Source organism: Nerophis lumbriciformis, linkage group LG04 (assembly GCF_033978685.3).
Source record: "Nerophis lumbriciformis linkage group LG04, RoL_Nlum_v2.1, whole genome shotgun sequence".
Classification (NCBI taxonomy): domain Eukaryota; kingdom Metazoa; phylum Chordata; class Actinopteri; order Syngnathiformes; family Syngnathidae; genus Nerophis; species Nerophis lumbriciformis.
The window spans coordinates 38,480,003-38,486,534 of record NC_084551.2 but is presented as its reverse complement, the minus strand read 5'-3'; the positions used below and the strand labels follow the sequence as shown (position 1 = coordinate 38,486,534).

The 6,532-nt window shown below is 41.9% G+C and overlaps 1 long non-coding RNA gene across 1 annotated transcript; it reads left to right on the top strand.

Annotated features, from left to right (window-relative positions):
- Positions 1 to 3,589: 3,589 nt before the first annotated feature.
- LOC133601561 (uncharacterized) lies at positions 3,590 to 5,686 on the top strand. The gene is made up of 4 exons (XR_009814821.1): positions 3,590 to 3,689; positions 3,823 to 3,928; positions 4,266 to 4,371; positions 5,463 to 5,686. It is a non-coding gene; the product is annotated as an uncharacterized lncRNA (long non-coding RNA).
- The last annotated feature ends 846 nt before the right edge of the window (positions 5,687 to 6,532 follow it).

The following is a 6,532-nucleotide window of genomic DNA, read 5'->3' as shown; positions in this document are numbered from 1 at the left end:
AGCACGGCGTCTTTTTTGTCTGCCTCTTTCTCTCCGTCTCCGTTGCTCTCGCTCCGCACTTGTTGGGTCCTCCTCCCCCCCGTCGTTCTCTGCTGCTGCCCTTTTACACCTTGCGAGAAGATTAGATGATTGTGCCCAGGTGCGCGATCCACGCACCTGATCTTGTTTACGGCGTCGATCCCGGCGCGCCCCGCCTCGCCGCTGGTCCGCCGGTGTTGTGCCGGTGTTGTGCCGGAAAACGCACCCCTGCCATAATATGGGGGGTGCATTTCCCACCTGCCATAAAATGCACCCCCCATCTATCTCTGGTTAGGAAGGTCCTAGAGACATGAAACTCACCCTGGTTACTCATCATAGCCCCCCCGGTATACACTGAAAACCATGTGAAAATTGGACTACCAGAAGTGGAGTTATGGGGGGGGTGCATTTCCCACCTGCCATAAAATGCACCCCCCATCTATCTCTGGCTAGGAAGGTCCTAGAGACATGGAACTCACTCTGGTTACTCATCGTAGCCCCCCGGGTATACACTGAAAACCATGTGAAAATTGGACTACCAGAAGTGGAGTTATGGGGGGGTGCATTTCCCACCTGCCACAGAATGCACCCCCCATCTATCTCTGGCTAGGAAGGTCCTAGAGACATGAAACTCACCCTGGTTACTCATCATAGCCCCCCAGGTATACACTGAAAACCATGTGAAAATTGGACTACCAGAACTGGAGTTATGGGGGGGGGGTGCATTTCCCACCTGCCATAAAATGCACCCCCCATCTATCTCTGGCTAGGAAGGTCCTAGAGACATGGAACTCACTCTGGTTACTCATCGTAGCCCCCCCGGTATACACTGAAAACCATGTGAAAATTGGACTACTAGAAGTGGAGTTATGGGGGGGGTGCATTTCCCACCTGCCACAGAATGCACCCCCCATCTATCTCTGGCTAGAAAGGTCCTAGAGACATGAAACTCACCCTGGTTACTAATCATAGCCCCCCAGGTATACACTGAAAACCATGTGAAAATTGGACTACCAGAAGTGGAGTTATGGGGGGGGTGCATTTCCCACCTGCCATAAAATGCACCCCCCATCTATCTCTGGCTAGGAAGGTCCTAGAGACATGGAACTCACTCTGGTTACTCATCGTAGCCCCCCAGGTATACACTGAAAACCATGTGAAAATTGGACTACCAGAAGTGGAGTTATGGGGGGGTGCATTTCCCACCTGCCACAGAATGCACCCCCCATCTATCTCTGGCTAGGAAGGTCCTAGAGACATGAAACTCACCCTGGTTACTCATCATAGCCCCCCAGGTATACACTGAAAACCATGTGAAAATTGGACTACCAGAAGTGGAGTTATGGGGGGGTGCATTTCCCACCTGCCACAGAATGCACCCCCCATCTATCTCTGGCTAGGAAGGTCCTAGAGACATGGAACTCACTCTGGTTACTCATCGTAGCCCCCCGGGTATACACTGAAAACCATGTGAAAATTGGACTACCGGAAGTGGAGTTATGGGGGGGTGCATTTCCCACCTGCCACAGAATACACCCCCCATCTATCTCTGGCTAGGAAGGTCCTAGAGACATGAAACTCACCCTGGTTACTCATCATAGCCCCCCAGGTATACACTGAAAACCATGTGAAAATTGGACTACCAGAACTGGAGTTATGGGGGGGGGGGGTGCATTTCCCACCTGCCATAAAATGCACCCCCCATCTATCTCTGGCTAGGAAGGTCCTAGAGACATGGAACTCACTCTGGTTACTCATCGTAGCCCCCCCGGTATACACTGAAAACCATGTGAAAATTGGACTACTAGAAGTGGAGTTATGGGGGGGTGCATTTCCCACCTGCCACAGAATGCACCCCCCATCTATCTCTGGCTAGAAAGGTCCTAGAGACATGAAACTCACCCTGGTTACTAATCATAGCCCCCCAGGTATACACTGAAAACCATGTGAAAATTGGACTACCAGAAGTGGAGTTATGGGGGGGGTGCATTTCCCACCTGCCATAAAATGCACCCCCCATCTATCTCTGGCTAGGAAGGTCCTAGAGACATGGAACTCACTCTGGTTACTCATCGTAGCCCCCCAGGTATACACTGAAAACCATGTGAAAATTGGACTACCAGAAGTGGAGTTATGGGGGGGTGCATTTCCCACCTGCCACAGAATGCACCCCCCATCTATCTCTGGCTAGGAAGGTCCTAGAGACATGAAACTCACCCTGGTTACTCATCATAGCCCCCCAGGTATACACTGAAAACCATGTGAAAATTGGACTACCAGAAGTGGAGTTATGGGGGGGTGCATTTCCCACCTGCCACAGAATGCACCCCCCATCTATCTCTGGCTAGGAAGGTCCTAGAGACATGAAACGCACCCTGGTTACTCATCATAGCCCCCCCGGTATACACTGAAAACCATGTGAAAATTGGACTACCAGAACTGGAGTTATGGGGGGGGGTGCATTTCCCACCTGCCATAAAATGCACCCCCCATCTATCTCTGGCTAGGAAGGTCCTAGAGACATGGAACTCACTCTGGTTACTCATCGTAGCCCCCCAGGTATACACTGAAAACCATGTGAAAATTGGACTACCAGAAGTGGAGTTATGGGGGGGGTGCATTTCCCACCTGCCATAAAATGCACCCCCCATCTATCTCTGGCTAGGAAGGGCCTAGAGACATGGAACTCACTCTGGTTACTCATCGTAGCCCCCCGGGTATACACTGAAAACCATGTGAAAATTGGACTACCAGAAGTGGAGTTATGGGGGGGTGCATTTCCCACCTGCCACAGAATGCACCCCCCATCTATGTCTGGCTAGGAAGGTCCTAGAGACATGAAACTCACCCTGGTTACTCATCATAGCCCCCCAGGTATACACTGAAAACCATGTGAAAATTGGACTACCAGAACTGGAGTTATGGGGGGGTGCATTTCCCACCTGCCATAAAATGCACCCCCCATCTATCTCTGGCTAGGAAGGTCCTAGAGACATGAAACTCGCCCTGGTTACTCATCGTAGCCCTTTCCTTGCAGTGGGGGGGGGATATTGCTGTTCTAAAAATGTCTATATATGTGTGTATACATATACATTTATTTATATATATATATATATATATATATATATATATATATATATATATATATATATATATATATATATATATATATATATATATAATGTATATATATTACACACACACACACTGCTGTGTCAATCCAAAACACACAATTTATTGGTCTCTTAACATGTTTCCAGAAGAAAAGAAAATTATGGTTTCAAAGTTGGTTCCTTTTGGATGTTCCAATTCAGAAGAAGTGCAGTGTTATTTCTATGTAACACAAAATAAATAAAAACCTATACCAAACTTACTGCGTTTGTTTTTATTTGCCAATGATTTTGATAGGAAGCCATATAACTTCTCACAATTTACGTTTTCCTGTCTCGATTAAACTCTAGAGTACATTTGAATAAACTGAAGTCTAAAATATTTTCATGTACCATTTCAATCTTACAGATGAATCCGTCTAATAGTAGGTTTGTGCCTCACTTATCTTGTTTCTATGTTAAAAATACAAAGGTCATCTACCCACATGAGAGGAGATGCCTTTTTTTGGATCCATTGGGGGAATCTAAAAGGAACATTCAGAGATGCCTGGAGTCAACAAGGTATGTTTTTCCATTAAAGGATGATGTCTGATACATAGTACTTGCACTATAACGTCAGACAAAAAGCAGCTCTAAGAGCTGCTAAATGACAATGGTGCAATAGTTTTTTACAAGTAATATTTCTATCATTAAGGGCCTTTATGCGAAAGAAAGACTGCAATGTGACAAGGTGGACATGCAGCACTCTGGCCCATGCACGCCAGCAAGATGGCACATCATGTGGTGTCCTGGCCTTAAAAGTAAGTGTACTGTAAACTACTGAAACAATGTGGACAACCTCAAGGTCATTACCTTTTTTCATAAGAGAAATCCATGACCTGGTTTCTTACATGTTTGTGATATGTACCATTAAATATCCCAAAATTTTGATGTTAACAATTTTAATTACAGCAAGGTGGTCTTTTTACTTTGAGCAACATATGATTATACGCAAGTGTGGAGGTGCGTAAGGCCTGTCGCACCTCCACACTTGCGTATAATCATATGTTGCTCAAAGTAAAAACATGGATCTTATCATCTTGCTAGTTTATGTATTCATCATAAGATGCTTATACGCTAACCTAAGTTTTTTTTTAGTTTGCAGAGAAAATATTGAAAGGGCAGCCAATTAACATTGAGACGCACCTTTCGGCTGTGAACAATTTCAGACTGGATATTGCCACTATTCTCCTTCAAGAAACAGGTGAATTTTATTTTTAGCAGATCAATATTAATTACTTCATGTTTGAGCTGTTTTAAATCCCATGCCCTTCAGTTGGAATGACAGGGGAATGGGTAAATCATTATAGAGGAATGTACAGCACTGTATCCAAATGCTTAGTTCTAAACTGAAATTGCCCATAACCTTGGTACAAGACACTATGTTGTACCAATTTATAAATGCTGGATATTCTGGAATTATTTAAGTAACATTAATAGTGCATGTGTGGAAGGGGTCCTCTGGGTCCTACTGTCTCACTTTCTTTTAACCCTCTATGTCAGGGTTCCCCAAACTTTTTGACTCGGGGGCCGCATTGGGTTAAAAATTTTTGGCCGGGGGCCAGGCTGTATATATATATATATATATATATATATATATATATATATATATATATATATATATATATATATATATATATATATATATATATATATATATATATATATGTATGTATATATTCATATATACATTGTCTTTATAATCAGTTTAGTCATTTAACATCAATTAACATTGATGTTCATCAACATTTAACATTGTCACGTTATCTATGGGAAAATTCATTTTTAGACAATATGATTTGCCTGAGCAGCTAGGAGACACCAAGAGTAACAAGCGGTAGAAAATGGATTAGAAAAGAAAGATTTAAAAAAAATAAAATTAAAAAATTAAAAATTAAAAATTAAAACTTTTTGTTTAACTTCTGACTTCCTGTGGGCCGGATTTTGGATGCTGGGGGGCCGGATCCGGCCCGTGGACCGTAGTTTGGGGACCCCTGCTCCAGGTAATACAAGACAGTCTTGATTTTAAGAATTTGAAAATTGGTTGACTGCTTAACATATTGCTTTACTTTAACACATTTAAAAACAGATTTTTTCTCGGTAAATGATGACGTATTTCAAATGAGGTTTGCCACTAACATTTTTAAACCATAAAAAATATTGATGGCACAGATTAAATCAAATAATCAGGACAGCTTAATACAATTACATATTACTGGAGTTTATTTTAATTTCAGCAAGATATTTGAAGAAATTCGAGACTGAATATTGATGCATACTCTTTTTTCGGAACAGATGATCTCAGCAAGGTCTGTCACAGCTGTGGGATGGAGGAGAGCGATAACCCTCAATGGGTACGTTTTCACTGTGCAATACAGTCAGGCTGTGAAATAGCAGGGAGTAGATAACATCATTATTGTAGTAAAATGGAAAATGTATTTTGGTGACAATGCATAATGCGTATGAGTTCAAACAGTGTACCTTCTGTTTTAATGTGTTTGTGTACAAATAGGTTGAATGATAAAGAGGTAAAAAAATAAAAGATTGTAATAAGCCCTACAAATGTTAGTGAAACCAACAAATACAGAACAGTTTACTTAACTCTTCCATGACCTACTCCCTCATTTCATACAGAAGCTGGAAAAAGGTCTCAGTCCATTTCATGTGTAGTATGAGCAAGTGGATTCTGTGGCTGTGAAGTCTCGATATGGAGCTGTAACAGTGATAATGATGAATTATTTAAATTCGGAATTTATATACATTTAATGGCCCAACTTATCTGCCTCCTCACCTCCATCCTCCTCCCCCACCTTAGATCTGCTGTGACATCTGTGATAGGTGGTTTCACCATGAGTGTGTCCTGAGGCCAGATGTGGATGGGGATTACCTGTGCCCTGCGTGTTCATGATGAGGGGAGTGTTGGAAGTATTAAACTATATTTATGTTATCCCCTTCTGCCCAATATATAATAATATTTCTGTTTATAGATGTATAGTTTTTTATGAGGAGTTACATTTTATTACCAAAAAGTGTTCTTGTTTTTGTGTTCACTTTATTTGACGTTTGACTTTGAATATTGTATATATAAATTATTTAACTATTGGTGGATTTTGTTATTTGTTTGTATTAAAATAACTTGCATTATACCTTGTTTGATAAGAAATTATATTTCTTCTCCTCTGACCTGAAAAAACCTATTTAATTACAAGACTGGTTTCAGATTATATTATCGTAATACCGATGTATTTATGATGTTTGGTGTGACAGGGACTTTATCTCTATTGTGAGGTAAACTTTGTTAGAGAAGTCCCATGTACCAAGAGCTGGGGACACTGTACATACCAAGAAAAACATAGGGGGTGCAT